Source organism: Pantherophis guttatus, chromosome 4, assembly GCF_059756535.1.
Source record: "Pantherophis guttatus breed Tessera chromosome 4, ASM5975653v1, whole genome shotgun sequence".
Taxonomy (NCBI): domain Eukaryota; kingdom Metazoa; phylum Chordata; class Lepidosauria; order Squamata; family Colubridae; genus Pantherophis; species Pantherophis guttatus.
Window position 1 is genome coordinate 81,721,945 of NC_142066.1, and position 25,555 is coordinate 81,747,499.

Here is a 25,555-nt window from a genome sequence, read left to right on the forward strand (position 1 = left end):
ATTAAAAGACAAGAAATTCATACAAACAATAGAAAAAGAAATGACATTCTTCTTCAAAGAAAATTGAAAGGAAGAGACCTCATTACAAAACGTATGGGACACAGTGAAGGCATACTTCTGAGGACTAGCTATTTCTTATATAGGAAGGAAAAATACAGAAAAGAAGCAACATCAAAAAACACTGGAGGGAGAGTACAACTGGTGAACTGGAATTGCAGGAAAAAACACAAGAAAAGAAGCTCAAAAATTAAATGGAAATAATAAAACACAAACTGAGCCTACTTGAAAAAGAAGAACTAGCATGTAAAATTAAGAGTATAAAACAAAACTAATAAACCAGGAAAATGGTTGGCATATAAACTAAAAAAAGAAAAAGAAATAACAGATACAAAGCTTGATAGACGAGAAAGGTATACTACAGCATGAAAATGACAGTAAAAAAATAATAATCCAGAACTACTATGAAAATCTGTATGACCAAGAGGAACTATTGGAGGATAAAATAAAATGATACCTAGAAGAGGCCAAGTTGCCTAAAGTTCCTGAAGAAATAAGATCTACACTAAATGAAAGAATATCAATGTTTGAATTAACAGAGGCAATTAAGAGACAGAAGAACAATAAAACTCCAGGACCAGATGGCCTGCTGGCAGAATTCTATAAACAGCTACAAGATTCCCTGGGACTTGAAGTTTACAATGAAGTCTTACTAAAAGCTAAAATACCAAAATCCTGGATGGAAGTGTTGGAAGAAACATCCTTCTGGGTTCTGCTCCAAGTGGGGAAACAGACACTGGAAACATGGAGACTGCTTGGAAAGATGGTTTAATGGTGGACAGGATCACATGGCTTGAGTTCCTGAACAGAAAAGGGGCTGATACAGTAAAATCCTCGGGTTTTTATGCTCTCTCTGGCTCTGCATTCCTTGGGGCCCCAAAAGAGTATCCTGATTGGTTGTCAGACTCCCAGGGGGTGGGGGCCTTGCTGGCTGATGGTCACATGTGCTTCCCAGGTCACATGTGGTGAGTTTCTGCTGCTATTGTGTAGAGGGCTAATCCCATTTTTGGCAATTCCTACTATGGCTCTGCCTGAAGGAGGCAGATCTTTGTTATGTAGAATAGACTGGCTCAAGCCTTAATGGCCCATTGACAAAGGGTGGGGGGCAGGAAGATGGGAGCTGCTTCAAAACATGCTTATCCCAGGGAAATATAATATTCTGCCTTTTTCATATTTCCTAAAATATTTCACTCTTCCAGGAGAGGGGTGGGTGCTAACTTCCTACAGAAGCAAATATCATCCTCATACCAAAACAAGATGCAGATTTATCACAGATTAGAAACTATAAACCCATCTCACTTTTAAATGTGGGCTATAAAATTTATACATCAATAATAGCTGAAAGATTAAAGAGATTCCTGAATGAATTTATACATCCAGACCTATTCAGTTGCCTGCTGAATAGACAAATTAAAAACAATATGAGAATAATTTTGAACACATCAGAATACTATGAAGCACATCCGGAAAAACAAATGGTGCTGATGTTTCTAGATGCACAGAAAACATTTGACAATGTGAACTGGCAATTCATGATACTACAACTAAAATATATGGAATTTGGGGAAAAATTATCAATACGATAAAGACAATATACACCAAACAGACTGCAAAAGTGTTTGTGAATGGGGACATAACAGAGAATATTAATATTAAAAGAGGCACAAGACAAGGATTCCCATTGTCCCCCTTATTATTTAATTTGACTCTGGAAGTATTAAATAGAAACATCTGTCAAGATATAGAAATAAAAGGCATGGAGATTTAAAAAAAATACAAACTACAAGCTTTTGCAGATGATTTGGTTTTTATCATAGAGGAACCGCAAGAAACAGGACCCAAACTAATAAAGAAAATAGAAGACTATGGTGACGTTGCAGGATTGAAAATAAACAAAGAGAAAACTAAAATCCTAGTTAAGAATCTTACAAAGGAATAGAAAAAAGACTTAATGGAAAAGATAGACATTCAGATAGTAAAAAAAGTAAAATATTTGGGAATACATCTATCAGTGAGATGTGTAACTATAAAAGAAGACAATTACTTGAAATTAACACAGCAAATTAAAGTGGAAAAATGGAAAAACATGCAATTATCACTGTTAGGAAGAATACCCACCATCAAAATGAATATCCTACCAAGACTGTTGTATCTGTTCCAAACAATCCCAATAAAGCTAGAAAGGAAATATTTCGAGGAATTAAATAGAATGGTAACCAAATTTATATGGCAAGGCAGAAAGGCAAGAATTAGGCTGAAATTGATGCCAGACTCTACCAATAGAGGAGGCTTTGGGTTGCCAAATTGGGAATTATACTATCAAGCTGCTGCCCTTACCTGGCTGAAAGAATGGATTACCTGAGAAATAGACGATTACTGGTATTAGAGGGACACGATTTACAACTGGGGTGGCATGCCTTTCTATGGTATAAGAAACACAAAGCACATAAATATTTTCAGGGATACTACATTAGAAATGCCTTACTTTCAATATGGGTAAAAATCAAGGAAAAACACTATTTGAAAATACCAGTTTGGGCCCCGGTAGAATTTCAGTGGCACAGTCTGTAGGTCTATGAAGAGGAAGTTCATCTGAAGCTGCTTTGCTAAACATGTCAGCTAAGTCTCAGTATTCCCTGGGGATGCCCGGTAGGGGTCCACTTGTCACAGCAGCAGCTACTTTCTCACTGTGTAGCATACCTGACTTGTAGGGCTCCTCCCTCTGGGCCACTTCACAGTTAGGAAACCGGAGGATCCCCTCCATCCAATCCACTCTTGGATTCCATTTCTTTAGCCAGGTTAGTCCCAAAACTAGAGGCTACTCCATCCCCAGCATCACAACAAAGGGAGTGGTTTGTCATGGTAAGCTCCAGCAGTTCAGTAGCAAACGTGACCAGGTTGCCTCCCACAATGGACCCATTGAGTTGGCAGAAAGAGACTGGGGTTTTTAATGGTCTTAGTTGGATCCCCAGTCCTCCAACTAAAGTTGGGCTTATTAGGCTCTTCATTTACCCAAAGTCCTCTCTGAGTAATCAGGTTCTTCTGCAGAAGGGATCAGAGTTGCTGGCACCGGAGGCAACTCTGGCAGGAATTCCACGCCTGCACTGCTTCTCTCCTTTTTGGGTAGGAATCTTTTCATGACAAACAGCTGCATGGAAGGCCTTCTTTTCCACAGTTGAAGCAGGTGGTTGAGCGTGGTGGGGCAGAGTGAGGTTTGGCCTCCAGGTGTGATTTGCACAGTACTGTTTTTGGGCTTGGTCGATTTCAGCTTCCTCAGCCAAAATATAACAGTTGTGCAGGTGAACAGGGGCTTCGCTGGTGACACAGGCATTGTATAGGTTATTGTTGAGCCCATCTTTGAACCAGCTCACTAGTATTTCCTCTGGCCAATCCATGTGGCAGGCCAGGTCTCAGAATTCTTCGATGTACTCAGCTACTGGCTGGCATCCTTGCCTGAAATGCCTGATGGTTGGCTAGGGGGTCCTCAAATCTCCGTCTCAGGACTGTCATAAAGTGGTTGAAATTGTGGAGCTCTGGGGCATCTGCATTGTGGAGGGTTACCATCCAGCACTCAGCTGCCTCTTCTAGGGCCAGGGTGATGACCCTGACTTGCCTCCCTCTGTGGGGAGGTCCCTCCCATACTCCTGCATGTAGGTCAACACATGCACAAAGAAAAATTCCAGTTGTTGGGGGCCCCATCAAACTTGATGCCCAGGGGGGCCTTTCACTCCAGAGGAGGAAGCCTCCTCCCACTGAGATGCAGCCCATGCTCCTTGCTGGGGTCCCTCTGGGGTGGATTTACTCTGCTCATTTAGACCATCACATGGCCCAGTCAGGTCACAGTCCAAAATTCATCTGGCCTTGCATCCCACCTCTTCACACCTGGTGGGAATGTCCTTGATTCTCAGATGAAAGAATTGTTTTGGTTACAAAACCCTCACTGTCTCTACCTCCCCCTCCCATTCCCATACCTCTCCCAGCCATTACTGTGGTAGCCCTGAAGACGCCAAGAAAACAGCGCCAGGCCTGACAGGGTGCCCCCCCCAGCAGAAGTTTAGTTTAGTTTAGTTTAGTTTATTTGATTTGTATACCGCCCTACTCCCAAAGGACTCAGGGCGGTGAACAGCCAACAATAAAATACATAAATACACAAAATTTAAAAACCTGATAAAATCAAATTAAATTATTTGGCCCAGACAAATTAAAATACCCCAATAATTTAAAAACAGATTAAAATTTACGTATTTAAAAAGGGAAGAGATCAGGCCAAGCCCGCTTGATGGAATAAAAAGGTCTTCACAGCACGGCGGAAGGAGCGCAGATCCGGGATCCTCCGTATCTCCGGGGGGAGCTCATTCCAGATGGTAGGTGCCCCCACAGAGAAGGCTCTCCCCCTAGGGGCCGCCAGTCGACACTGTTTGGCTGACTGCACCCGGAGGAGTCCCTCTCTATGAGAGCGTACTGGCCGGTGGGAGGCTATTGGTGGTAGTAGGCGGTCCCGTAAATAACCAGGCCCTAAGCCATGGAGCGCTTTAAAGGTGGTAACCAAAACCTTGAAGCGCACCCGGAAGATCACCGGGAGCCAGTGCAGCTCGCGCAGGAGAGGTGTTTCATGGGAGCGCCATGTCGCTCCCATTACCACCCGCGCGGCCGCACTCTGCGCCAGTTGGAGCCTCCAGGTGCTCCTCAAGGGGAGCCCCATGTAGAGAGCATTACAATAGTCCAGGCGGGAGCTGACGAGGGCATAAGTGACCGTGCGTAACGAGTCCCGATCCAGAAAGGGACGCAACTGGCGAATCAGGCGGACCTGATAAAAAATCCTCCCGGTCACGGCCGTCAAGTGCTCTTCTAAAGACAGCTGTGAATCCAGGAGGACGCCCAAGTTGCGAGCCCTCTCCGTGGGGGCCAATGATTCGCCCCCAATAGTCAGTGATGGCGTCAACTGGCTATATCGGGACATCGGAAACCACAGCCACTCGGTCTTGAATGGGTTGAGCCTGAGCCTGTTCCTCCCCATCCAGAGAACATCCTGAAATGAGAGAAGCGAGAGGGGGTTAGTAACATCACCCTTAACCACCTCTCCCCCTGCAGGGGGCCCTTTTGGCTTACTAGGGTATTTCTCATAGAACTGCTTCACTAATCTGTCAGCTTTTACATCCCAACTCTTAACCCAGGTGGCCTCAGACAAAGGATACCTCTTCCAATGGACCAGGTATTGCAGGTGCCCACGGTGCAACCTGGAATCCAGTATTTTCTTAACTTCATAGTTTGTCTTGCCTTGCACTATGACAGGTTTTGGGGCTGCCCTATCTCTTAGTCTCAATTGTGAGCTGGCCGCTGGCTTTAACAGTCTGCTATGAAAGACCGGGTGTATTTTCCCTAGCAATCATGGGAGTCTAAGCTGTACCGTCAATGGGTTAATTACTTTAACTATTGGGAATGGCCCTAAGAACTTAGGTCCAAGCTTTTTGCATGGCAATCTTAGCTTGAGGTACTTTGTTGATAGTTGTACACAATCTCCCACCCGGAAGGGAGGCTGGGGGAAGTGGCACTTATCTGCTTGCTTTTTGTACAATTCTGCTAGAGTTTGGTTGGTATTTTTCCAGCCCACCTTCAGCTACTCCATCCATTCTCTCAGGGTCATGGATGAGGGTAGCTCTCGGGGCAGCTCAAGCATCAGGGCAAATTCCACACCCCTGGTGATTTGGAAAGGAGTCAACCCAGAACTACTGTGCACTACATTGTTGTAAGCCACCTCAGCAAAGGGCAACAAGTCCACTCAGTTGGACTGCTGATAGTCCACGTAGCATCTCAGGTATTGCTCCACCATGGTGTTCATATGTTCGGCTGCCCCATTCATGCTCAGATGGAAAGTTGAGCCCCTGGGTTAATCCTATCGACCTCAAGATTTCTCTCCAGATTTTTTCTGTGAATTGGACACCCCAGTCAGAGATGACTCTGCAGGGCATCCTGTGCAGTCAGAACACCTGCTTTATGAACATCTTGGCTAGCTTTCTGGCTGAGGGTAATCCTGAGCAGGCAGTGAAGAGAGCTTGCTTTGAGAATAGGTCACTCACAGTCCAAATTACTGTGTTTCCTCCACTCTCCAGGAGCTCGACTATAAAGTCCATGGCAATTTTGTCCCACAGCCAGCAGGGATCCGCCACTGGTTGGAGGAGTCCAGGGGACTTCCCCGGTCACATCTTCATGGTGGCACATGAGGCACAACTCTTAATGTAATCCTTTATGTTTGCCTTCATCTTGGGCCATCAGAACTGTTTCCTGGTCAGATGAAGGTCTTTAGGAACCCGAAGTGGCCGGACAGCCAGCCTGGAGTTGTGGCTGCATTACAGGACTTGGAACCTCAGGCTGGCAGGAACATATAATTTAGACCCCTTCCAGGCTAGTCCATCCCTTAATATCAGGGCATCCTTGTTGTTGGAAGCCACTGGTCAGCTGGGAGGGCAGACTTCAATGCCGATGTCATTTGATCCCCTCTGGGGTCGTCCCAGCATTTAGCTTGGCCTCTGGTGGTGACCTGGGCTAATGGTTGAGAGGGGGGAATGATGGTGTGAACGACCTCCTCTTGACAACTATTGAACTGTGGCTTTCTCGACAAGGCATCCGCAAGCAGGTTCTCCCCCCAGCCCCGGGATGTATTTCAGCTTGAAGTTAAAATGTTTAAAGTAATGCGCCCAGTGGACTTGCTTGGGAGAGAGTTTTCAGGGGATCTTTAGAGCCTCGGGGTTTTTGTGATCAGTCCAAACCTCAAATGGCATTTTGTTCCCCTCTAGGAAGTGCTGCAAGGAGAGACGTGCCCATCTAACTGCATAGCCTCCTTCTTCCACACTGCCCATCATCTCTCAGTATCTGTGAGTTTTTTGGTATAGTATAGCCTTTATTGTCATTGTACATCATGTAAACAACGAAATTGGTTTTAGCCTCACTGGTGCAATCCATGACAAAAAATACAAACATAAATAGTATAAAGAATAATCTCTATGCAAATAATTAGGGTTAAAAAAGAAAAAGAAAGATAAAGAAAAACTAGTTATACATTTCCGTGTGTGTGTGGAGTGATTGTGGTTGTGTTTAAGAGTCTGAAAGCCCAAGGATAGAAACTATTTTTAAACCTATTTGTTCAGCTGGCTATGCTTTGATGTCTTCTGCCTGATGGTAGAAGTGCAAAAAGACTCTGACCAGGATATGAATCATCTCTGAGTATCTTTCTTAGTCTGCTAAAGAAGCGAGACCTGGTGATGTCACCCAGTGGTGTTAGAAGGTAACCAATGGTTTCTTGTGTCAAATTGATCACTCTCTGTAGTGCCTTCCTGTCTGTCTGGTTTTTTTGCAGGACCCTAAGGAAATAAAGTCTCTGTTGGGCCTTGCCAATCACCAGGGACATGTTGTTTTTCTAGGTGAGATCTTGACTAATAAGCACTCCCAAGAATTTAAAAGAGGAAACCCTCTCCATACAGCCCCCCTCGATATACAGGGCAGGTTCCTCTCTATGCTTCCAGAAATTTAGATGTAAGTTGTTTTTTGAGCACCATGTGGATATCTTCTGGACTTCTTCCCTGTATGCTGATTCATCCCCTCCAGTTATGAAGCCCAGCACTGTTGTGTCATCTGCAAACTTTATTATGATGTTGGATGGATCAGAGGGTATGCAGTCATGCGTATACAGCGAGTACAGGTAGGGGCTGAGCACACAGCGCTGAGGGGAGCCTGTGCTAAGCTTCAGGGTGGAAGATTTAAAGGAACCAACCCTTACTGTTTGTGGACAATCTGTCAGGAAGTCTTTCTTCCAGGCACAAGTGAGGGAAGGGAAATTCAAATCAGTCAGTTTTTCAATGAGAATACATATGCGCAGGCCCTGGGGGTTTTGTTGCAAGAGTGCTGCTGCTATGGCCATGTTACTAGCATCAGCTTGGATGAGAAATGGCCATTTGGGGTTGGGGTGCTGAAGGATGGGCTCTTCTGTGAAGAGACTCTTCAGTTTTTCAAATGCTCACTCGTAGTCCAAGGACCAAGCCAGTGGTTGGCTCGGCCACAGTTTTGGGGCACCCCCCCCCCATTTTCAGCAGCTCTGTCAGTGCAAGGCTACCTCAGCAAAGGCAGGGATGAACTGCTTGTAAAAGTTGCAAACCCAAGGAAGCTCTGGAGTTGCTTGCAGGTGCATGGGGGTTGCCTGTCCAGCACTACTTTTACCTTTCCAGGTTACACCTCAATTTCCTCGTTTGACACTCGGTAGCCCAGGTAATCTAGGGAAGTCTAGTAAAACTCAGATTTTGACAGCTTCGCATACAGCTTCACTGCTATGAGTTTCTTCAGTACTTGGCATACTAACTTGATGTGTTCCTCCACTGTCTCATTGAATATGAGAATGTCCCCTCTTGTACAGGTGCTCATGCAGCATCTTGTTGAACAGCTGCATGAAGATGGCGAGGGCTCCCTGTGGTCTGAACGGCATGACTTTAAACTGGAAGCTGCCTAACGGGCAATTGAAGGCAGTCTTTTACTCATCCCCCTCCTTAATCTGTACCCAATACTATGCCTCTCTCAGGTCTAGTTTAGAGATAAACCTTGCCCTTTGCCAGGTGGCTTAGCATGTCTTTCATTAGAAGAAGAGGACAGGTGTTTCCCATGCATATGGTGTTAATTTCACGGAAATCCACATAGAGTCTCAGCAGCCCATCTTTTTTCTCTTTAAAAAGTACTGGGACTGCCACCCTAGTTTTTGGCGGGTGTCAAAAATCTCTCACCAGGTTGGCGTCAATGTATTTTTTCAGTTCATCCATTTCTCTGGGGGTCATGGAGTACATCTTCAGTTTGGGCAGCTTAGCCCCTGGCACAACTTCTATTGCACAGTCAGTGGGACGGTGAGCAAGGCATTGCACTCTTGCTCGCTGAATGCTTCTTCCAGGTCCCTATACTCCTTGGGCACAGCCCAATGGCATGTCTCCTGTGGTGGCTACCATCTCACCCAGGTTGGGGTCCCTTGATGGCTAAGCCTTGTCCCGGGGGAGCAATGGCAACAGGCCCACTCCTATTCTTAGCTTTCAGTAGCCATCTTCCCACATGATGGTAAGGCCCCATTTATCCAGCCAGGCAAGACTTAGAATGAGTGATTCTATCATCTTTGGGGCCACTATGAAGCATATGAGCTCCCACTGGTGACCCATTTCCAGCCTCATAAGTTCGGTGACGAGAGTGACTGGGACTCCATCTATTAATGTCCTATTGACTTGCTCAAAGCATATGGGGCATGCCAGGGGTTTTGTGCCTATTCCTAGCTTCTGGACAGTGGGCAGACTTATTAGGCACCAGGTGCATCTGGTGTCTATGATGGCCTCTATGTCCCCTTGAGCTCCTGTTCTGGGCACAACTATTTGGGACTTTATGGCAAAAGGGTGGATGGCCTCACTTACCATTGGATCATCTTTGCTGGCCTCATTGTCTTCACTGGTGGTGCCTGGCGGGGTTTCTGTAGCCACAGTTTCTCCCCTTTTGAAAGCGGGGGGAGGAACCTCAATGGCTTGCCAGGCGAGTTTCCCTTTGTTCATTGGTTTGCAAGGAGTCCTCTTCCCTTGGGACCGGTTGGGATCCACACTTGGGGAACAGATGCTGGTGCCAGGCACTCTGATGCCTGGTGACCCTGCTAACTGCATCTGAAGCAATTAATGGCAAATGTGAAAGTCAGTCTCAACTTGCCAACCTGCTTCACACTGGTTTGTCCCAGGGGCCGCTTTTGTTTTTTCTCTGGTGTGGGTTTCCGGTGTGGATGGATCTTGTGGTCCATGGCCACTGATCGAAGGTCCTGATCCAGAGCCTCTTTGAAATGGTGGATGAAAAGGCGTTCCAGCCAATCTCTTAATTTTCCTGCCACTCTACAGAATTACCAGACTGGTTCCTTTGTTGGCCTGCCTCCCTGCTTTAAATCCTTGATTTCAGCTTCTGCCTCTTGCCCCTGGGCAATGTCTTTTAATCGGGTCCTCAGCAGCTGCAGGAATTTGTCAGCGTCGTCCAGCTCAGGGGCTCCTTCATCATGTAACTGGTCTATCCATTCTGCTGCCTCCCCATCTATGTTATCCGCAATGGCCGAGATCATCTCCTGGTCAGATTGGTACTGAGCACCATAACTGTTGAGGTGGGACCAGATCCAGTCCAGAAAATATGCCAGCTTTCCAGGAGTTCCATTGAAAATGGTTCAGAAGCACGGGGGAGTGGCAGTGCTGGGACTGGCTGGGGAGCTGGCACTGGCGCTGGCACCCATTGGTATTGAATCCATCCCTGGCTGGGATAGAATGCCCATCCAGGGGGGATCTGGTCTGCAGGGGGCAACTGAATGGGTGGTTGGTGTGAAGGGCTATCTTGCCTCTGCATCCCAGGACTGGACTCCCCAGAGGCCCTAGCTGCTGGCTGGCTGTGGCTCCTGGTTGAGCTGTCATCCCAGTAGATCGGGCTCAGTGGGGAAGTTCTAGTTGTGATCCACTCTGCACTGAGTGGAAAGAGGTGGAAGCCCCAATCTGGGTTGTCACGTTCTCTTAGTCGGGGAAGTTGAAAGTCAGTTGAGACAAGACCCAGCTGGGCTGGCTGCTAGGAGGGAGCTGGGCCATGCTGCCAATGCTAAGTTGGCCAAATCTCTTGGGGAGACCAACTAGAGATTGGCTCCTTGAAGGTGGCAGGAAGCCCCACTCCCTGGATTTGCTGAGCTTGAGGGGCCTTGTGGCTCTCCACTCAAAGACGTGGTGTGCTCAGCCCAGGCTGATGCAATATGGGGCTCTTGGAACACCTGGCCATTTGTCACATCCATCTCAGCTCGATATGGCTTCTGATGTGTGAAGCCCCTCACCAACTCTTGGGATGCCGGTAACCCTGTGGCATTACCCCACTGGGAGGGACCTGCCTGTGCAAGTGGCCAGGGTGCATGCTTCTTGGGTTGGGTGCCCTGCCAGAGCTTGGCCACAGCCGCCACCATCTCAGCCACCACGGCCACTGAGGGATAGCAGATACTCCTGCAAATGCTCCCCAAGCTGCTTCCCATTGCTCCTCCGGTGGTCATGGTCCTGCTAACATCAGATAACTTTTCCTCCAGTCTCTTCTCCATCTTCCCTGAATCTTCATGCTGCCTGGTAACCTGGGATTGTGGCTGGAGCTCAGGATCCTGGACAGCAGCCCCACAAGTGTGGGGAGGTGCTTGATTGTTTTAAAGGGAGATTCAGGTTAATGTCAGGGTTCCAAGTAACAACCACAATAGAACCAAAACTCCGAGGCAGGCATATTCCTCAAATTACAGATTTATTAGGCATGTCATATTGGCACATCTGGGGAAACTCAAATCTAAAATCCCCCGGGTTTTTCCCTTAGTAAAAATCACACTTTTTCCCTCCTCCTGTCCCTTCAGACCATCACATGGCCCAATCAGGTCACAGTCCAGACTTGCGTCCTGCCTCTTCAGACCTGGTAAGAACGTCCTTGGTTTTCAGAAGAAAGAATTTTGTTTTGGTTACAAAACCCTTGCTATCTCTACCTCTCCATCCCATTCCCACAGCTCTCCCAGCCATCGCTGTGGTAGCCCTGAAGATGACAAGAAAACAGCTCCAGGGCTGACATCTATGGTCATTAAGGTGAGTGTACTACCAAGCACTTGAATTTTAATCCTGTGACTGTAGAGGGACTCTAAAATGATTGGAACTTTGCACAGGAGTCATAATTCCCTTCCTTCTGCACTACTGTAATTTCAAACAGTAACTGAACAAACAGTTGTAATTTGAGGACTACCTGTAGATTGAATGTAGATTGAAAGTCTTGCTTATTCCATAGATGGGAAAAATACTTTTGGCAGAGAACAAGAAAACATAGATGAAAGCTATCTTCCCAGCAGGTTATGGGTGATCTGAGTACAATGCCATTCACTTTTGTCCTTTCAAATAGTGGGTGGTTTGTCCTCATGCTGAAGTGCAGATCAAGTGGTTTAGGCATCAGGAGACAATGAGTTCAAGTCCTGCTTTAGGAGGAGAAAAGTGTTTTGGATATGTTTGCTGCCTTGAATTTTTTGTGAAAAAAAAGGCAGGAGATACATAAGTAAATAAGTAAACTGGAGCATTTTGCATTTTTCTCTTTCTTTCATCATAATTATATACTCAGGAGAACAGAAAATGAAAGAAAAATAAAAAAAACTAACTGCAAACTCCAAGACTCCTCAGTGGATTTTTGCTGGACTGTGGACCTTTTGTAGGTATCCAATAATAGACACTTTCAGATGTTTTGGAAATGCTGGACATACTTTGCCATAAAAGAACTGAGCTTAAAAATCTGAATTTCAAGTGAAAATACTGCAGTCTGAGATCCATTTAAGGCAAAGATTCAAAAGACATTTCATCCCTTGTATTGGTAAAAAAATACTTCTGGTAATTGGAAATGGGGGTGTTGATTTTTCTTTTCTGACTGGATCAAGGCATGATGTGATGCAAAGGCTGTCAAAGGGTAGAGGAAAAGGCTGAAAAATGAAACCATGTGGTTCTTCAGTTGGATGCCTAAATGTGTGGTGAGTGCTTAGTTTGAAGAGCACTAGTGTGTATTAAACACATCTAGGACAATATTATGAATGTAAGACAATATTTGAATTTGTAAACTGGAAAAGTGCCAATCAATTTATCCAATACCTTTTCAACCCTTGCACGGAGAGTCTTAATCATTGTGTGTATCTAGCTTTCAAATGAGTTTTCAAGCTGAAAACCAACCTCAGCTGAAACAATGTTTTGTTCTTTTTGGAAAAATATGCAAGATCATCGATTTCAGACAGTTCTGATGGGATGCATAAATTATTCAGGGTTTGCTTAGTATCTTGGTGAGATTCATTTTGGAAGGAAAAACAGCAAAAGCTCAATCATCAAAGTACTTGAACTGTTTCAGGAAACAAGAATAATTTATGATAATTTTTCAAAGAACATTTGAACCTAAAGTGACTATGTTCTGTGATTTTGCAAGAACATTTTGAAAAACAAATGGAAGGCCATATTGAATAGTTTATAAATACAACAAAAGAAAGGAAAATAGGAATGAAAAATGAATTCCCCATCTAATGGATCCTTTGTGACTGTAGGGATACCACTACTTGTAGAAAGCTCTTCTTTCCATGAACTTTCTTAATTAATTTGTTGCAAGTGAAAGTTTCCTTCACATATTGCTGTGTTCATATAAACTGTCATCCCCTGGAAGCAAATCGAAGTCACAGTTTATGTAAGAACTGTGGGTGTACATTGGAACTGATATGAGGTTATTCAGATTGAACAAATCAATAACCAACACTATGTTGTAAACAATAGCTACACTTACTTTGCTGCATTACACATTTTAGTAGCATATATGCAGGATATTTGTTAACAGAATATCTAACAGAGCTAGTGAAAGATGAGATTATGTTCAAAAGCATGAAGTTTTTGAGCTTTGCAACTTTTTAATTTTTTTCTCCAAAATTAAGTTTCAGAATGACTTCCCCCACTCCCCAAGTTGAGAGGAGAGAAAGGGCATTTAGTCTTACAGGATCTTGGGATACAAAGTTAACAGAAACACTAATTACAATTCCATACATATTATTTTATGTATTCCATACATAGATTTTATTTTCAGTTAAGGGTGTTTACGATTACAGTACTAATTTATCTATATATTTAAGAATTTAGATGTGAGCTTGCATTTTATCAACTATGATGTAAATGTGTAACTTTGTACTGCAAATTCTTTTAAGAGATTTCTAGTTCAACTTTAATTTATAAACTAGGATATCATTTGAAATATGGGAACAAAACTGATGATCCAAGGGTGTTATTATAAGCATATAGTTTACACTATAATTGCCCCCACAAAAAACAAAATAGCAACCAATCATATTATGTTATTTTACACATGGATCTCAACAGCATCAGTCCCAAACTAGATCTTTGACTCATATAAACACAATTGTAAATTGTTGCATTATGCCCAGGATATTTCTCAATTATTCCCTTGAGGATGATTATCCCCAGTTTAAGAACCATTGTTCTAAATATATTCAAATACTAGTTATTACTTAGTGCTAATATTACTATAGAAACATTTTTTCTCCTCCTCCTGCTTCTCCATCATCAATAGCTACACCATCATCAAAACCTAAAAACTATTTCCTATTTTAGATAATAGTTTTTTAGCACACTGTTGGCTCATATTTAATTGGTTGTCTACTAAGACTCCAAGATCCCTCTCACAGTTACTGCTATTAAGCCTGGTTTCACCTAGTCTATATGTGTACTTTTGGGTTTTTTTGCCTAAGTGCAAGACTTAGACTTCTCTACATTGAGTTTCATTTTGTTAGATAAGGCTCAAATCTGTCAAGATCTATCTGGATCTTGAGCCTATCATCTAGGGTGTCAGCTATTCCTGCCAGTTTAGTATCATCTGTAAATCTGATGAGTTCCTGTTCTATTCCATCATCTAATTGTTTATGGCAGTTCCCTACTGTGATACTGCCATTTCTGTGGGGAGTGGGGGTCTGGATTCCTTTCACAGGCGAAATTCAGCCGGTTCTCACCGGTTCGCTCAAGCCATTAGTAAATTGCTTAGGCAGTTCGGAGAACCAGTTAAAAATAAAGTGCAAGAGAGGGTTTTTTTTCTCTCTCTCCTTCTCTCCCTTCAGTTAATAGCTCCACTTAACAGATGCAGCTGGAATGCAGCCAATACATGCTGAATTAATTCAATAAACAACAGAAACTGACAGGATTAGGGCAGGGAAACCCATCAATCATCCATCTAGGGATGGGATTAACCTCTTCCCTTCAGGAAGAAGGACAAGATTACAAACATTTGCATTATAAAGAGAATTAAGTAATACTTCTGTGATCAGCTGATGCTCCCTAGAGTTTCCCAAGACCATTTATAGCTGCTGCAGTGTTGGCTACTTTTTGTTTCTTCCTGGCAAAAAAGATATAGGAGGGGAAAATGATGCAGCTTGATCATACAGGCTGTGAATTTAATGCATGTGTGATCCAGCCAGCTGTATTGCTTCTGCTGTGAAGCACTCAATTTAGAACATAGAGAACATAATAGAGTTGGAAGGGTTAATGGCTTTTGGCAGTACAGCCAGGCTTTCAATTATTCTGAGCAGCTGCTCTTAGTTTCCCTCTCAGCTGCTGCGTTTGCTTTGGGGTTGACTTTTTTTAAAAAAAGGGAATGGTTGTTTTAAGTTTTCTGTATTGTTTTAATGGTTCCTGGCACTGTCCTTTTGAGGTGTACTTCCCTCACTCTTTTTGAAAGCCTCTAGTGATGGAGCACCCACAACTTCTGAAGGCAAGCTATTCCATTGGTTGATTGTCTCATCCTTAGGAAATTTCTCCTTAGTCCTAGGTTGCTTCTCTCTTTGGTTAATTTCCATCCATTGTTTCTTATTGTGCCTTTTGGTGTTTTGGAAAATAGATTGAGTCCCTCATTTTTGTAGGAGCCCCTCAAATTTCCTGACCGAACAATTATTCAGTGGAACAACTTGCCTCCAGTAGTTGTAAATGCTCGAACACTGGAAGTTTTAAAGAAGAGATTGGATAATCATTTGTCTGAAGTGACGTAAGGTTTCCAGCCTAAGCTGGGGATTGGACTAGAAGACTTCCAAGGTCCTTTCCAACTCTGTTATCTATTCTATTCTAAATATTGGAATAGTGTTATTTTATTGTGCTATTTTATTGTGAGTTAGACTACGGAGAACTTTCCTAAGAGTGAGACCAATCAAATTGGCCACACCCACCCAATCACATGTCCCATTTCCCACAGAAAATACTGGCCAGGTGTGGCTGCCGGAGTGTCATGTGACTGGGTGGGAATAACATTGAGTTGACCATGCCCACCCATCCTGTCACATGACCACCAAATCACACCCACCCAATCAGATGACCACCAAGCCATGTCCACAGAACTGGTAGGGAAATGTTTTGGATTTCACCCCTGCTTTATTTGCTTATTGCCCTCTTCCTGTTTCCTGTAATCCCTTAGTTATATCCTTTAATCCCTTAGTTTATAATGCTAGTTCTGACACCTATTTGCCCTATGCTTTGATTTACCTTTGGGGGAATGTGTAAGGAGGGAGGGCCATCTGTTTTGCCTCAGCTCTTAGGCTTAGGACCTAGATACTTATGAGACCGCCTTCTGCCACCAGTAGCCTCTCACCGGCCAGTAGCATAAAGAGGGGCTTCTCAGGGTGCCGTCGGTCAAACAGTGTCAACTGGCGGCCCCCAGGGGGAGAGCCTTCTCTGTGGGGGCACCTGTCATTTGGAACGAGCTCCCCCCAGAGATATGGAGGATCCCGGATTTATGCACTTTCCGCCGTGCCCTCAAGACCTTTTTATTTCAACAGGCTGGCCTGGCCTAACTTCCTTTTAATTGTTAATTTTAAATTTGTTTTAAACAATAGGGGTGTTTGAATCTGTATGGGCCAAATTATTTAATGTGCTTTTACATTGTTTTTAAAATTTTGTATTATGTGTGTTTTATCTTTTGGCTGTTCACCACCCTGCATCCTTCGGGAGTAGGGCGGTATATAAATCCAAAATAAAGTAAAAAGTAAAGTAAAAGCTCTGAAGCCTCCTGAAAGAAGCATCTGGGAACCATCCCTTATCTCTTTCCCAGGATGGCCGTTTCTACAACATCTTTGCACCTGGTGATTGGCTCATTCAACATCGGACTGAGGGGAGGGGTTTCTAACTCCTTTATCCTAATGGAATTGCCAAAGGAGAATTTAGAGCCTGCTTTGCTTTTGTCTTGCAATCGCCTTCCTTTCAATAAAAGTTTCCTTTGGACTTCCGGTTTGGTTTCCGTCGTCACCAGACGGTCTTTCTTTGGATCGCCAGCCCCGTCGCCTGTAAAGAGCCGCTTCGAAAAAGGAGAAGCGGCTTGGAAAACTCCAAATCCTGAGGGAATTGCGAGGAGAGCTGGCGAGAACAGGTTGAGCCCCTGTGAAGCCCCCAGAGTGCTTTTTTTGGCTTCTGGGGGAGGAAACAGGAGAGGCTCCCTATCCAGCTCGCCGAAGCTCCGGACCTCGGGGACGATTCTACACCTCGTAGAACTAGACTGCGTGACTAGCCTTACCAGCGAAAATAAAGAGAATTTCCTAATTGAACAGGGTGAAACCGGGACTTGAACCTCAAAATCGCAAGTATTTGTGCTAGCCCTGTGATTAAATTTAAGTGAAAGACTGAAAGCCTCTTGAAAATGGTGCCCGGCTTCAGCGCTAGGGAAAGCTGAAAGCGAAAGTGGATTTGTATAGTTATCTTAATACGCTACAAAGTAACACTGCTTGTAATAAGTGAAGAGAAAGGAAATTTTTTTTTAAAGTAAGCCTGATTCTGACTTAACTTCATTCTTAATTCGACTAAACCTGGGGGAATTTTTTAGAGGATTCTGTGGAGGAAGAAAGGGAAAAAAGACCTCCTTCTTTGAAAAAGTTAGACTACATGGCAGAATGGCCTCTAAACAGTCTAAGCAAGAAACAAAGGCGGCAGGGGGGGGATCCCCCACGCACAAGCCACAACAGCAGCCTCCTAGCCAGCAGAGCCAGAGAAAGGAGATTGATCTTGAAAGCTTGAAAGAGTTTATTGCTCAGGCTTTGATGAGGCAAGATGAAAATATGGATGAGAAGTTTAAAAAATCTCAACAGGAAATTAAGCAGGAGATTAAAGAAATCAAAGAGGTGGTTCAGGAAAAATATGAGAAGGTGACCAAAAAGTTAATGACAGTGGTGACTGGTTTGTCAGCTGCAGTTGTGCAAACGGATAAAAAAGTGGAGGAATACAGATCTGAAGTAGATGCTAAAATGAAGGAGGCTGACCATAAAATCTCTAATGTTGATAATAAAATGCAAAGGATTGAAAATGAGCTGACAATGATGCAATTTAAGTCTATGGAATTTGCTATAAGACTTAGAGGTATAAAAGAGAATACTAGAGAAGACCTGAGAAGGATCTGTGCTGATGCTCTAGCTGTGATGTTAAAGATTAGTCCTGAAGAGATTTTTTGCAAGATGGACAAAGTTTACAGAGTGAATTCCTGGGTGGCTAAACAAAGACAATTGCCTAGAGATGTGGTGATATACTTTACAGATAGAAGAATAAGAAATGACATTTTGCAAAGGTCCTTTGTTTCTACTGTGCAAGTGGAAGGAAGGGAAATTGGAGTTTATAAAGAGTTGCCGCCTAAGATGTTAAAAGATAGAAAGGATTTTGGATTTTTAGTGACTGAACTAAAGAAACAGCAAATTCCATTCAGATGGGATGCTCCAACTGGCATAATATTGAGGTTTGAAGGAGAAAGATACCGATTAAATACTGTTGAGAAAGCGGAAGAATTTTATTCTACAGTTTTCAAAACAGGTTTAACATCCCCACGTACATCTTCAGTGTTGGAGATAAAGGAGAGTGATAAGGAGAAGCAGTTTGAACAAGAGATTGAAGAGCAGTGTAAACAGATGGAGCGGGAGGCAATGGAAATGCAGGGAGCTACAGGGGGATTTCTGGATGAGCCCCTGTTAGACCTCCCTCTGGAAATTGCAACCGGATCACCTCCTAAAAATACAAGAGAAGTGGCTTTGGACCTGGTTCAGATGTGTGAAGCTAAAGATCAGCGTATAACTCGAGCAGCTTATAAGGAATTCAAAGAAAAGCAACAACAGGAAAGGTCCAAGCCACAGCAAGACAAGAAGGGAGCTAAGGGTATTACACAAGCACGTGAAGCTATGGGAGGAGCTAAGCCGAAGACTATTAACCTGGAAGAAAGCCTTCAGCAAATGTTCTTATCGCTTCAAGAGGCCCCAGATGACAATTAAGTTTTTATCTTGGAATGTGAATGGATTAAATTCACCACAAAAAAGGAAAAAATTATTTAACTATTTGAGACAGTTTAACAATGATATTATTTGCCTACAAGAAACCCATATTCGAATACAAGATCAAAAATACTTAATAAACTCCAGATTAGGAACACAATTTATAGCTTCGAATTAGAGTGGAGGGAAGGAAATTTTTCAACAAAAACTAATCAAAGAAGCTTTCTTAGATTACTATATCAAATTATACACCAAAGATGATATAAAGACTGGACTTATAGATAAATATTTAGAAAAAAGAAGAGTTATGAAAATTTCTAGTGAACAAAAAGAAAGAATGAGTCAACCTACAACAGTGGAGGAGATTGCTGCTGCAATTAAACAACTGAAAACAGCTAAAGCACCAGGGACGGATGGTTTAACTGCGGTGTATTATAAAACTTTACAAGCAGAAATGATTGAGCATCTTAAAGACTTATTTTGCAGTATACAACAAGGGGGTAAAATACCTCCTTCATGGAAAACAACTTATATTTCATTGATACCGAAAGAGCAAGCAGGTCCTAAAAAACCTGAGAATTTTAGACCAATATCTCTTTTGAACAATGATTACAAAATTTTTGCAAAAGTATTAGCCAACAGGTTAATGCCAGTTATTCAAGAGGTGATTCATCATGATCAAGCAGGATTTATAGAAGGTAGACATATGAAGGATAATGTAAGGCAAATAATAAATTTATTGGACTATCTTGAGAAGAATAAACAGATATCTGCAATGCTGGTGTTTTTGGATGCAGAGAAGGCCTTTGATAGAGTGGATTGGAACTTTCTATTAAAGACTTTAAGAAAAATGGACTTTGGGGACCAGTTTATACAGGCGGTTTCAGCAATTTATCAACAACAAACGGCACAAATTATTATTAATGGAAGTTTGACTACAAATTTTAGTATTGAAAAAGGAACAAGACAAGGTTGTCCGCTATCCCCATTGTTATTTATTCTAACATTAGAAGTCTTGTTGAATACAATACGGGACTCAAACTTACTACATGGTATAGCTATTAGGCAAGAAGATTATAGGGCTAGGGCATTTGCAGATGATCTGGTTGTTACCCTAACACAGCTGATGGAATCAATAATTCAGATGAAAGACATTATAAAAGAATATGGTATGATATCAGGATTCAGATTGAATCAGAAAAAAACTAAAATGATAGTTAAAAATATGACACAAGATCGAAAGCAGGAACTCGAAAGCAAGGCAGGCTTTGAAATAGTATTAAAAGTTAAATATTTAGGAGTTCAAGTTGCAGGCTCAAATATAAAATTATTTCAAAATAATTATGAAGTGTTGTAGCGAGAGATACAAAAGGATATGGAGACTTGGAAAAAACTGCAGCTGTTGTTGCTTGGAAGAATAGCAGCAGTTAAGATGAACGTTTTGCCTAGATTTCTCTTTTTGTTTCAAATGATTCCGGTGCTTAAAAGTGATAAACAATTGAAAGAATGGCAAAGAGGAGTGAATAAGTTTGTTTGGAATGAGAAAAAGCCGAGAGTCAAATTGAAAATTATGCAAGATGTTCCAGAAAGAGGAGGCCTTAAACTTCCAAACCTACAACTGTACTATGAAGCAACAGCTTTGACGCAAGCAAGTGACTGGTTTGGAAGGATAAAGCCTGGAATATTGAATATAGAAAGTCATGATCTTGAATTTGGTTGGCATGCATATTTATTCTATGAGAACAAAGTGGATAAAGTATTTAAAAGCCACATACTTAGGAACTCTTTGATGAGAGTTTGGAAGAAGCACCAATTCAAATGGGATTATAAAATACCGTTATGGCTGGATCTTGGTCATATTATGTGGAATACAAATATGATGTCACTCGGGAGGGTTTTATACAAAGAAGTTCTTTTTATGGATGGGGGCAGATGGCAACTAAAGACATTAGATATACTGTTGGAAGAAGGGATTAATTTAACTTGGCTACAGTATAATCAACTTCAACTGAGATGGAAAGAAGACCAGAAAATTGGTATAATGATGTACGAAGAAGAACTGGTTAGACATATAAAAGAGAAAGGTCCAATGCATATTAAGAGGGTTTATAATGTTCTGTTAGAAAGAGATTCGGAAACTGAGCTGGTTAAAGATTGTATGGTAAAGTGGGCACAAAATTTTGCAGAACCAGTGATGTTGGAAACATGGGAAAAAATATGGGTCCAGAATGTTAAATTCACACAGTCGCAGAACTTAAGGGAAAATTTTTATAAAATGTTTTATAGGTGGCATTTAGATCCTAAGAAATTATTGTGTATGTACCCTAATGTTCAACCAAAATGCTGGAGATGTGATTGCTTAGATGCCACATATTACCATATGTGGTGGACCTGTAAGAAAGTCAAGGCTTTCTGGATAAAAATCTGGTGGGTTATGCAAAATGTTTTGAAGAAAAAACTTCAGTTTTCTCTACAATTGTTCTTACTGGGTATAGTTAAGGGTTTTACATTGGGTGAAACAAAGCTGATATTGTATATGTGACAGCAGCGAGATTATTGATAGGTCAATATTGGAAAAATGATGCTATGCCTACTATTGAAGAATGGACTTTGAAGATGGCCAGTTTTGCAGAGATAGCGAAGATTTCAGCATATTTAAAAGACCGAACTCAAGAGACTTATGTATGGGAGTGGAAAAAGTGGATAGACTACGTACAGAATAAATATCAAACTAGGAAATATCAGATAGCTTTTAGCTGAATGTGTTATGTAGAGATAGATTAATTGAGTTCTACGTAGTTATAATTACTACACAGGGGGTGGAGGGTTTTAAGTTTCATAAAATGTATTTTTGATTAGGATTTTATTCTGAGGAAGTCTTGGGGGGAAAAGGGGAGGGTTAGGGAGGGTTTGGGGGGGAAATTGGGGAGAAAATATATTTGTAAAACTTTTTAAATAAAAAAATAAATAAAAGTTTCCTTTTGAAAAGCTGAAGTTTCAAGAGTTTGTGCTTTCTTGAAAGGGGGGGGGAGGCAGACCTTACATAAAGCAGTCTCTCCAAAAGTGGTCAACCCAGTGAAGCAAATTCGCTCTACTGAGGGGACCCTGCAAATAATGTCTGAACAGAGCGGTGAGCAAGGGGAGGCAGAATGCTGGAGAACTCTAACCTCTACCACCACCCAGCCAGATGCTGGCTCCAACTGCTCCATCAAAGACATCAAAGCTGTGCTGGAAGGCTTCATGAAGCCCGATGGTCAATCAGAGTGGGGAAGAAAGACAACTGGGATGGCAGAACCAGAGCAGCCAGCAACCAAGCTGGAAACGTGAGCTGGAAGCCTTGTTAGACCAAGAAGAACTGACTAAGGAACCAGCTGGGGACGATCGACTCAAAAGATGTGTCATGCGACTCATGATAGAAGCTTTTGAGGACCTTGGAATAAAGGGGGATCTGGAACATTGCCAGAGGGGGAAGAGGCTGTAGCAGCATCCAATGGAGCTGGAACTGTTACCTTGGAACCAGCAGCTGCAGGCCCAGTCACCACTGCTGCAGGAGCAGCAGCCACCCCACCAAACCTGCCCCATGCAGCACTGGCTCCAGCGAATGTCCCCAGTCAGCCCAGAGCACTGCAGTTGGAGAGGAAGACTCCCCCAGGAGTGAAGTACGATGGCAACCCACAACAACTGGGATTCTTCCTGGTACATGTCCTCACATTCATGCAAGAGTACAGGCAGGATGATTCCCAAATCCAGGGTGCCGGAGTCCGAGTCGTCACCCTGACCCTGGAAGGGGCAGCGGCCCAATGGATGGTGAGCCTCCACAATACCAATGCCCCCAAGCTGAGGAATTTTGACTATTTTACGATGGCTCTCTGCCACCAGTTTGATGACCCCCTGGCAGACCAAAAAGCCTGTGACCACATCAGAACCATGAAGCAGGGCCACCGGCCAGTGGCCAAATACACTGAGGAATTATGAGACCTCACCTGCAGGGTAGACTGGCCAGAAGACACCCTAGTGAACTGATTCAGGGATGGCCTGAACAATGACCTCTACCAGGCCTGGCTAGACAGAAGGGCCCCAAACCATCTGTATGAATGGTACATCCTAGCTGAAGAGGCAGAGATCGACCTGGCCCAGAACCAGCACCGAGCAGGGAGAACCTGGATGAGATCACCACCACCAGGGGAAAAGAGAAGCATCCAAGTCACAAACCACCCTCGTGCCAAAATCGTCAGCCTGTTTCAAGTGCGAGAAGGAGGGGCAGCTGAATGCCATTCAAAAACCCCTGCCTGGAAGCCTGACTGCCTATCAGGTGGAAACTTTGTACTGCAAAGCCTGTGAGAACCACCTCTCAGGGGAAAGACACCACACTGAGAAGTGGAGAGGCTGTGGAGTTTCCCCCCTCGCAAAATCGGGGGAAGGAACTCTGGCACCATCAGGGGAAAGACTGAGCCTATCTGAAAGCAAACCTGAAGACAACCCACTGGTAAGCGACCCAATCGAATCACTCAACCTGCCCCTAAGATTACTCATGCCCAGCCAGGGGAAAAGGGTAAAACTCTCAGCATTCTTGGACTCGGAGTGTACCCAGTGCTTAATTAGCCCAACTCTGGTGGGGAAACTGGGCATCTACCTGCGGAAGCTAAAAACCCACATTACATTTTGCCAGTTAGATGGATCAGTTGTGCGGGGGTGGGGGGAGCCAGTAACTTTTGCCACAGAATCTCTAGACATAGCCATGGGGACTATACTCATGATGAGAGACTCAAATTTATTGTGGCACCCAGAATGGAATGGCCGCTAGTCCTGGGACTCAACTGGCTAAGGAAATGGAACCCCAGAATAAACTGGCAGCAGGGAACCCAAAGTTTCCTCTTTTTTTTTGCTTTTAAAAACAAACTTTATTAAATCTATAAAAACAAAATGATACACCGTGTGTACACAAAACACACATATATAAATATAAACAACACTACATAAAAAGAAAAAGTGACTTTAGTCACATATCTGTTATCTTATTGACGGCACATTTTTTTAAAATTTTTTGTTATCATTCAGAATTTTGCATTTGCCCTCATTTCTCTGAGTTATCCAATCATACCATCTATTCCATACCATACAATATTTTGAGTCTGCCTTATCTTTCAATTCGAATGTTAATTTATCCATTTCCACACAATTATAGATTTTTTGAATTATCGGTTGGTCTGTTGGCAGTTGATCAGTTTTGAGCTGTTGGCGCTAGCTCAATTTTGGAAAAGGGAACCCTAAGTTTCCAATGGGGAGTGACCAGACTAGATGGCTGAAGGGAGGAACTGGGAGGAAACCCAAACAAAGAAACAGCTGTGGCCGGGAGACCTGTACCAGCACAGGGCATTCCCAGGGAATACAAGGATTTAGCTGAAGTATTCAGTGAAGAGGGCTCTAATGAGTTCCCACCCCACTGTCCCACAGACTGTGCCATCAAAATCCTCCCAGGCACCAAACTGCCAAAACCCAAAATGTATAGCATGCCCCCCTGAGAACTCAAGGAATTGAGGATCTTCATAGATAAGAAGCTGTCTAGGGGCTTCATCGAACCAACACAACCAAACATTCCCATTAACCAGTGCTGTTAATGGGAAGAATAGCATTAATCAAAATGAATGTACTACCAAGAATTTTGTTCTTTTTTCAAACAATTCCAATAAAGCTGGAGAAAAAATACTTTGAAAGTTTGAATAAAATGATGTAGAAATATATATGGCAAGGAAAGAAAGCAAGAATTAATATTAAACTGCTTCAAGACGCTAGGACTAAAGGAGGTTTTGGTCTACCAAACTGGGAACTTTATCACCAAGCAGCAATGTTAACTTGGGTTAAAGAATGGATTCTCCTGAGAAATACAAGACTATTGACTTTGGAAGGACATGATTTGCAACTAGGTTGGCATGCTTTCTTATGGTATGGGAAAAATAGGATACATGGATACTTCCAGAGACATGGTGTAAGAAATGGCTTGTTAACAATATGGGAGAGAGTGAAAGAGAAACATTATATGGAAATACCAATGTGGCTTTCAACAATAGAAGCGTTGACACATCCAAATATGATAAACATGGACAATATTGTTAGATATAAGGACTTTAACAGAGAAGGGAGAACTAAAACAGAAACAAGATTTAGAAAAACAAGGGATTGAGATTGATTGGTATGCATGAGTGCAGATACAATCAAGATATGATAAAGATTAGAAACAACATGGTTTTAATTTGGGGGAATCAGAGTTGGATCAGATAATAACAGGAAAGGATGAAAAAATTAAAAGGTTGTATAATTATCTATTGCAGAGTAGATTAAAAGATGAAGAAGTAAAAGAGACAATGATAACATGGGCAAAAAACTTTGGTTATACAATAGAATTAGAGAAATGGCAACTATGGGAAAGAAATTATAAACTGACCATGGCAACTGCATATAAAGAAAATTCATATAAAATGTTTTATAGATGGTGTATGCTACCAGAAAGACTAGCAAACATAAATCAGCTAAATGCTGGAAATGTTTGTCTTTGCCAGGATCATATTATCATATGTGGTGGTCATGTACGGAAGCAAAAAACTATTGGTCTAGAATACAGATATGGTTAGAGGAAATGTTACATAAACCTATAGA